This window comes from Triticum urartu, unplaced genomic scaffold, assembly GCF_003073215.2.
Source record: "Triticum urartu cultivar G1812 unplaced genomic scaffold, Tu2.1 TuUngrouped_contig_493, whole genome shotgun sequence".
Classification (NCBI taxonomy): domain Eukaryota; kingdom Viridiplantae; phylum Streptophyta; class Magnoliopsida; order Poales; family Poaceae; genus Triticum; species Triticum urartu.
This window is the reverse complement of record NW_024115560.1, coordinates 49,205-59,185: the sequence shown is the minus strand read 5'-3', so window position 1 is coordinate 59,185 and position 9,981 is coordinate 49,205.

The window sequence follows — 9,981 nt, the reverse complement described above, 5'->3', positions numbered from 1 at the left end:
TTGTTCTAACTGAGTTTGAACCATAGAAGCATGCTTTCCAACACCTCTAACATCATTTGATATTCTAAATAACAAGTCACTCAAGCGAGCAATCATATCAGAATTGTATTTCAATTGTTTCATAACATTTGCATTGAAGTGATCTTGTTTTCTAATATAATTTTCAAACTCATAAAGGCATTGACTAGGATGCATATTGTGAGGATTGTCATTATCATTGAACTTCATAAGAGAATTTACCTCTACCACCTTAGGCAGTGGTGGTGTATTAAGCCCATGTATTTCTTCAATAGGAGGTAAATTTTTAACATCCTCAGCTTTAATACCTTTTTCCTTCATAGATTTCTTTGCCTCTTGCATATCTTCAGGACTGAGATATAATATACCCCTCTTCTTCGGAGTGGGTTTAGGCGGTGGTTCAGGAATAGTCCAATCATCATAATTTTTCAATATGTTATTCAATAATTCTTCAGCTTGTCCAACAGTTCGTTCCCTGAAAACACAACCAGCACAACTATCTAGGAAGTCCCTAGAAGCATCGGTTAGTCCATTATAGAAGATATCAAGTATTTCATTTTTCTTAAGAGGATGATCAGGCAAAGCATTAAGTAATTGGCAAAGCCTCCCCCAAGCTTGTGGGAGACTCTCTTCTTTAATTTGCACAAAGTTAAATATTTCCTGTAAGGCAGCTTGTTTCTTATGAGCAGGAAAATATTTTTCAGAGAAGTAATAAATCATATCCTGGGGACTACGCACACAACCAGGAGCAAGAGTATTGTACCAAGCTTTAGCATCACCCTTTAATGAGAAAGGAAATAATTTGAGAATAAAGTAATAGCGAGTTTTCTCATCATGAGTAAAAAGGGTGGCTATGTCATTCAACTTAGTAAGATGTGCCACAACAGTTTCAGTTTCATAACCATGGAAAGGATCAGATTCAACCAAAGTAATTAACTCTGGGTCGACAGAGAATTCATAATCCTTATCATCAATAAAGATAGGTGAAGTAGCAAACTTAGGATCACATTTCATTCTAGCATTCAGAGATTTTTCTTTATACTTGCATAATAATTTCTCTAGATCATCTCTATCATTGCAAGCAAGAATATCTCTAGTTGTTTCTTCACTCATAACATAACCTTCCACCCTTAGGCAATTCATATCTAGGAGGCTAGTTCTAGTAGGTGTTTCAGGATTCAGTTTCAAGCTCATCATCAGATTCAACAACATCATGTTGTATAACTCTAGCAATTTGTTTATCAAGAAATCACCAAGTGGCACATCATCATTAAGCAAGGTACTAGCATCATCATAAGCATTATCCATAGCAGAAGTAGCATCATCAATAACTTGCGACATATCAGAATTAATAGCATGTGGTGGTGTTGCAAGTTTACTTATAACAGAAGGTGAATCTAAAGCAGAACTGGATGGCAGTTCCTTACCTCCCCTTGTCTTTGAGGGAAAATCTTAGTCTAAGCATCCTTCAGATTCTTCATAGTGATAGTATGATAATAATCCCAAGTGAGTCAACAAATGTAGCTATGCTCCCCAGCAACGACACCAGAAAAAGGTCTTGATAACCCACAAGTGTAGGGGATCGCAACAGTTTTCGAGGGTAGAGTATTCAACCCAAATTTATAGATTCGACACAAGGGGAGCCAAAGAATATTTGAAGGTATTAGCAACTGAGTTGTCAATTCAACCACACCTGATTAATTATCTACAGCAAAGTGATCAGTAGCACAGTAATATGATAGTTTTAATAATAGTAGCAGTAGTAACTGTAACGGTAACAGTGATATCAATAGTTTTGTAGCAAGTGTAACAGTGATGATAGCAGTAGTAACTTAGCAGAAACAATATATGATAAATTCGTAGGCATTGGATTGGTTACTTGTTGGATGATATTCATCATGAGACAGTTATAACCTAGGGCAATACGACACTAGCTCCAGTTTATCGATATAATGTAGGATGTATCCCTCAAATAGTCATACGTGCTTTATTAAAAGAAGTTGCATGACATCTTTTGTCCTACCCTCCCGTGGCAGCGGGGTTCATATTGGAAACTAAGGGATATTAAGGCCTCCTTTTAATAGAGAACCAGAACAAAGCATTAACACATGGTGAATACATGAACTCCTCAAACTACGGTAATCACCGGAAGAAGTCCCGGTTATTGTCACTCCGGAGTTACCGGATCATAACACGTAGTAGGTGACTCTATCTTGCAAGATCAGATTTAGAACATGAATATAATGGTGATAACATAAACGGTTCAGATCTGAAATCATGGCACCCAGGCGCAAAGTGGCAAGCATTAAGCATGGCAAAGTCATAGCAAGATCAATCTAAGAACATAGTGGATACTAGGGATCAAGCCCTAACAAAACTAAGTCGATTACATGATGAATCTCATCCAACTCCTCGAAGAACATGGCTTCGTGGCGGCTCTGTTCTCATGGATCGCGATAATTCTTTCTCCCTGATTTTTGTCAGGAAAAATAGGATTTTATAGCGTCAGTTTCAGGGTCTTCGGGGCCACCAGGTGGGGACAACCCACCTGGGCGCGTCTGGTGAGGGGGCGCGCCCTGGTGGGTTGTGCCCACCCAGGTGCCCCCCTTCGGTAGGTCTTCTCTCCAGAAATTCTTATATATTATATAAAAATTCCCCGCAAAGTTTCGTTCCATTTCAAGAACTTTTATTTCTGCACAAAAACAACATCATGGTAGTTCTGCTGAAAACAGCGTCGGTCCGGGGTTAGTTTCATTCAAATCATGCAAATTAGAGTCCAAAACAAGAGGAAAAGCGTTAGGAAAAGTAGATACGTTGGATACGTATCAGGCCTTCAAGTGCAGAGTTTTGTAGGACAGTAGCAAATTTCCCTCAAGTGGATGACCTAAGGTTATCAATCCGTGGAGGCGTAGGATGAAGATGGTCTCTCTCAAACAACCCTGCAACCAAATAACAAAGAGTCTCTTGTGTCCCCAACACACCCAATACAATGGTAAATTGTATAGGTGCACTAGTTCGGCGAAAGAGATGGTGATACAAGTGTAATATGGATGTAGATATAGGTTTTTGTAATCTGAAAATATAAAAACAACAAGGTAACTAGTAACAAAAGTGAGTGAAAAATGGTATTGCAATGCTTGAAACAAGGCCTAGGGTTCATACTTTCACTAGTGCAAGTTCTCTCAACAATGATAACATAATTAGATCATATGGCAATCCCTCAACGTGCGACAAAAGTCACTCCAAAGTTCCTATCCGGAGAACATAAGATGAAATTGCTTGTAGGGTACGAAACCACCTCAAAGTTATTCTTTCCGATCAATCCATTGAGCTATTCCTATAAGTGTCACAAACACCCTAGAGTTCATAGTAAAATAACACCATATGATACACATCAATCAACCCTAATGTCACCTAGATACTCCAATGTCACCACAAGTATCCGTGGGTCAATTATACGATATGCATCAAACAACTTCAGATTCATAATATTCAATCCAACATAAAAGAACCTCAAAGAGTGCCCCAAGATTCCTACCGGAGAAACAAGGATGAAAACGTGCATCAACCCCTATGCATAGATTACCCCAATGTCACCTCGGGAATCCGCGAGTTGAGTGCCAAAACATACATCAAGTGAATCAATAGAATACCCCATTGTCACCACGGGTATCCCACGCAAGACATACATCAAGTGTTCTCAAATCCATAATAGTATTCAATCCGATAATAGTGAAACCTCAAAGGTAAAACTCAATTCATCACAAGAAGGTAGAGGGGGAGAAACACCATATGATCCAACTATAATAACAAAGCTCGTACATCAAGATCGTGCCAAATCAAGAACACGAGAGAGAGAGAGATCAAACACATAGCTACTCGTACATACTCAGCCCCGAGGGTGAACTACTCCCTCCTCATCATGGAGAGCACCGTATGATGAAGATGGCCACCGGTGATGGTTTCCCCCTCCGGCAGGGTGCCGGAACGGGCTCCCGATTGGTTTTTCGTGGATAGAGAGGCTTGCGGTGGCGGCACTCCCGATCTAGGTTTCTTTTCGGGGGTTTCTGTATTTATAGGAATTTTTGGTGTTGGTTTGACGTCAGTGGGGTCCATGAGTCAACGATAAGGGTGGAGCACCCTCCCGGGGGGGGGGGGGGGGGGGGGTAGGCCGCACCCTCCACCTTTTTGGTTGGCTCGGGACTCTTTTGGCCCAACTCTTTTGCTCCGGGGGCTTCTTATGGTCCATAAAAAATCACCTTAAATTTTTAGCTCAGTTGGACACCGTTTGATATTCCTTTTCTGTGAAACTCAAAAACAAGGAAAACCAAAAACTGGTGCTGGGCTCTAGGTTAATAGGTTAGTCCCAAAAATCATATAAAATAGCATATAAATGCACATAAAACATCCAAGATAGATAATATAATAGCATGGAACAATAAAAAAATTATAGATACGTTGGAGACGTATCAGTTGCACGACCCTATTTATCTATCCGGGTGTGTGTTTCCGTGTGCCCCATATTGCTATTGGTCTACTTGTTTCACTTGCGAATTTGTGAATCCCTTTCAACATTGTTGACTCTTGCTAAAATTTTGCATTAAATTTTTGTGCCACTATCCTCACCAAGCTACTCCATAAGCTTTACTTGATAGGTGTGAGTGAACAAGTCCGGTACCAATTCCACTATTCTTTCATTTCACATTGAGTGAAACTGGATACATCCTCAACTTTAGGAAAAGGTAACTTGGTATTGTTTATCTCATTTCCTACTCACCTCTACTCGAGTCTTGTGATGGATAGGCAAAGCACACCCCTCCGGTATAAAACAACAATGACGAGTTTGATGCCACGAACAACTTGAATGCCAAGATGGATGCTCAAATGGAGGAGATCAAAGCCCTCATCGAGGCCTACAAGCGGTCTTTCTCATCTTCGAGAAGACGCTCAAGTGTGCATGGTTCCGAGCTACCATCTCCGGCAAGATCACATCGGCATCGACACAATCACCGACAAGAACGTGAAGGTTAAGAGCTCAACACCAACAACCTCTCAATGACCCATCTAGGCATCTTCGCCTACGGATATTCGGCATCTTCGCCAACAAGAACCTCAAGGCTAAGCTCAAGAGAATCCCCCAAGCTCAAGTCCACGACTTCCACGAGATACTACGACCTCGACACCAACCACGAGCTTCCTTTATATGGGACTCTAGAACCCGAGGAGTACCTCGAGTGGGAGCGCTTGTGTTGGAAATATGCCCTAGAGGCAATAATAAAAGGATTATTATTATATTTCCTTGTTCATGATAATTGTCTATTATTCATGCTATAATTTTATTATCCGGAAATCGTAATACATGTGTGAATACATAGACCACAATGTGTCCCTAGAGCCTCTAGTTGACTAGCTCGTTGATCAACAGATAGTCATGGTTTCCTGGCTATGGACATGGGATGCATTGATAACGGGATCACATCATTAAGGAGAATGATGTGATGGACAAGACCCAATCCTAAACATAGCACATGATCTTATAGTTCGTTTGCTACAGTTTTTACAATGTCAAGTATCTTTTCCTTAGACCATGAGATCGTGTAACTCCCGGATACCTGTAGGAGTGCTTTGGGTGTACCAAACGTCACAACGTAACTGGGTGACTATAAAGGTATACTGCGGTATCTCCAAAAGTGTCTGTTGGGTTGACACGGATCAAGACTGGGATTTATCACTCCGTATGACGGAGAGGTATCTCTGGGCCCACTCGGTAATGCATCATCACAATGAGCTCAAAGTGACCAAGTGTCTGGTCACGGGAATCATGCATTACGGTACGAGTAAAGTGACTTGCCGGTAACGAGATTGAACGAGGTATTGGGATACCGACGATCGAATCTCGGGCAAGTAACGTACCGATTAACAAAGGGAATTGTATACGGGGTTGGTTGAATCCTCGACATCGTGGTTCATCCGATGAGATCATCGTGGAGAATGTGGGAGCCAACATGGGTATCCAGATCCCGCTGTTGGTTATTGACCGGAGAGCCGTCTCGGTCATGTCTACATGTCTCCCGAATCCGTAGGGTCTACACACTTAAGGTTCGGTGATGCTAGGGTTGTAGAGATATGAATATGCAGTAACCCGAAAGTTGTTCGGAGTCCTGGATGAGATCCTGGACGTCACGAGGAGTTCCGGAATGGTCCGGAGGTGAAAAATTATATATAGGAAGTGCAGTTTCGGCCATCGGGAGAGTTTCGGGTTCACCGGTATTGTACCGGGACCACCGGAAGGGTCCCGGGGGTCCACCGGGTGGGGCCATCCATCCCGGAGGGCCCCATGGGACAAAGTGGGGAGGGGAACCAGCCCATAGTGGGCTGGTGCACCCCCCTAGGCCCACCCCATGCGCCTAGGGTTGGGAACCCTAGGGTCGGGGGGCGCCCCACCTGGCTTGGGGGGCACTCCACCCCTTGGCCGCCGCCCCCCTGGGAGTTCCCATCTCCTAGGGCCGGCGCACCCCCTAGGGGGCCTATATAAAGTGGGGGAGGGAGGGGGCAGCGGCACCCTTGTGTCTTGGCGCCTCCCTCTCCCCTGCTACACCTCTCCCTCTCGCAGTATAACGGCGAAGCCCTGCTGCAGTGACGCCATGCATCCACCACCACGCCGTCGTGCTGCTGGATCTTCATCAACCTCTCCTCCCCCCTTGCTGGATCAAGAAGGAGGAGACGTCACGCTGACCGTACGTGTGTTGAACACGGAGGTGCCGTCCGTTCGTGCGCTAGGATCTCGTGATTTGGATCACGTCGAGTACGCCTTCCTCATCCCCGTTCTTTGAACGCTTCCGCGCGTGATCTACAAAGGTATGTAGATGCAATCCAATCACTCGTTGCTAGATGAACTCATAGATGGATCTTGGTGAAACCGTAGGAAAATTTTTTGTTTTCTGCAACGTTCCCCAACAGTGGCATCATGAGCTAGGTCTATGCGTAGTTCTCCTTGCACGAGTAGAACACAATTTGTTGTGGGCGTAGATGTTGTCAACTTTCTTGCCGCTACTAGTCTTATCTTGCTTCAGCGGTATTGTGGGATGAAGCGGCCCGGACCGACCTTACACGTACGCTTACGTGAGACTGGTTCCACCGACTGACTTGCACTAGTTGCATAAGGTGGCTAGCGGGTGTCTGTCTCTCCCACTTTAGTTGGAGCGGATTCGATGAAAAGGGTCCTTATGAAGGGGAAATAGAAGTTGACAAATCACGTTGTGGCTATTACGTAGGTAAGAAAACGTTCTTGCTAGAACCCTTTTGCAGCCACGTAAAACTTGCAACAAACAATTAGAGGACGTCTAACTTGTTTTTGCAGCAAGTGATTTGTGATGTGATATGGCCAAAGTTGTGGATGAATGATGAATGATATATATGTGATGTATGAGATCATGTTCTTGTAATAGGAATCACGACTTGCATGTCGATGAGTATGACAACCGGCAGGAGCCATAGGAGTTGTCTTTATTTTTTGTATGACCTGCGTGTCATTGAGAAACGCCATGTAAATTACTTTACTTTATTGCTAAACGCGTTAGCCATAGTAGTAGAAGTAATAGTTGGCGAGGCAACTTCATGGAGGCACGATGATGGAGATCATGATGATGGTGATCATGGTGTCAATGCCGGTGACAAGATGATCATGGAGCCCCAAGATGGAGATCAAAGGAGCTATGTGATATTGGCCATATCATCTCACTATTATTATTTGATTATATGCGATGTTTATCATGTTTTGTATCTTGTTTACTTAGAACGACGGTAGTAAATAAGATGATCCCTCATAATAATTTCAAGGAAGTGTTCCCCCTAACTGTGCACCGTTGCGACAGTTCGTTCATTTCTAAGCATCACGTGATGATCGGGTGCGATGGATTCCAACGTTCACATACAACGGGTGTAAGACAGATTTACACATGCAAACACTTAGGTTGACTTGACGAGCCTAGCATGTGTATAGACATGGCCTCGGAACACAGAATACCGAAAGGTCGAGCATGAGTCGTATAGAAGATACGATCAATATGAAGATGTTCACCGACGTTGACTAGTCCGTCTCACGTGATGATCGGACACGGCCTAGTTGACTCGGATCATGTTATACTTAGATAACTAGAAGAGGGATGTCTATCTAAGTGGGAGTTCATTGAATAATTTGATTAGATGAACTTAATTATCATGAACTTAGTCTAAAATCTTTACAATATGTCTTGTAGATCAAATGGCCAACGTAGTCCTCAACTTCAACGCGTTCCTAGAGAAAACCAAGCTGAAAGACGATGGCAGCAACTATACGGACTGGGTCCGGAACCTGAGGATCATCCTCATAGCTGCCAAGAAAGATTATGTCCTAGAAGCACCGCTAGGTGACGCACCCGTCCCACAGAACCAAGACGTTATGAACGCTTGGCAGACACGTGCTGATGATTACTCCCTCGTTCAGTGCGGCATGCTTTACAGCTTAGAACCGGGGCTCCAAAAGCGTTTTGAGACACACGGAGCATATGAGATGTTCGAAGAGCTGAAAATGGTTTTCCAAGCTCATGCCCGGGTCGAGAGATATGAAGTCTCCGACAAGTTCTTCAGCTGTAAGATGGAGGAAAATAGTTCTGTCAGTAAGCACATACTCACTATGTCTGGGTTACATAACCGCTTGACTCAGCTGGGAGTTAATCTCCCGGATGACGCGGTCATTGACAGAATCCTCCAGTCGCTTCCACCAAGCTACAAGAGCTTTGTGATGAACTTCAATATGCAGGGGATGGAAAAGACCATTCCTGAAGTATTTGCAATGCTGAAATCAGCAGAGGTAGAAGTCAAAAAGGAACATCAAGTGTTGATGGTGAATAAAACCACTAAGTTCAAGAAAGGCAAGGGTAAGAAGAACTTCAAGAAGGACGGCAAGGGAGTTGCCGCGCCCGGTAAGCAAGCTGCCGGGAAGAAGCCAAAGAATGGACCCAAGCCCGAGACTGAGTGCTTTTATTGCAAGGGAAGTGGTCACTGGAAGCGGAACTGCCCCAAATACTTAGCGGACAAGAAGGCCGGCATCACAAAAGGTATATGTGATATACATGTAATTGATGTGTACCTTACCAGTACTCGTAGTAGCTCCTGGGTATTTGATACCGGTGCAGTTGCTCACATTTGTAACTCAAAGCAGGAGCTTGGAATAAGCGGAGACTGGCGAAGGACGAGGTGACGATGCGCGTCGGGAATGGTTCCAAGGTCGATGTGATCGCCGTCGGCACGCTACCTCTACATTTACCTACGGGATTAGTTTTAAACCTCAATAATTGTTATTTAGTGCCAGCTTTGAGCATGAACATTGTATCAGGATCTCGTTTAATCGAGATGGCTACTCATTTAAATCCGAGAATAATGGTTGTTCTATTTATATGAGAGATATGTTTTATGGTCATGCTCCGATGGTGAATGGTTTATTCTTAATGAATCTCGAGCGTAATGCTACACATATTCATAGTGTGAATACCAAAAGATGTAAGGTTGATAATGATAGTCCCACATACTTGTGGCACTGCCGCCTTGGTCACATAGGTGTCAAACGCATGAAGAAGCTCCATGCAGATGGACTTTTAGATCTCTTGATTACGAATCATTTGACACTGTGCGAACCATGCCTCATGGGTAAAATGACCAAGACTCCGTTCTCAGGAACAATGGAGCGAGCAACCAACTTATTGGAAATCATACATACTGATGTGTGCGGTCCAATGAGTGTTGAGGCTCGCGGTGGCTATCGTTATGTTCTCACCCTCACTGATGACTTGAGTAGATATGGGTATGTCTACTTAATGAAACACAAGTCTGAGACCTTTGAAAAGTTCAAGGAATTTCAGAGTGAGGTTGAGAATCAACGTGACAGGAAAATCAAGTTCTTGCGATCAGATCGTGGGGAGAATA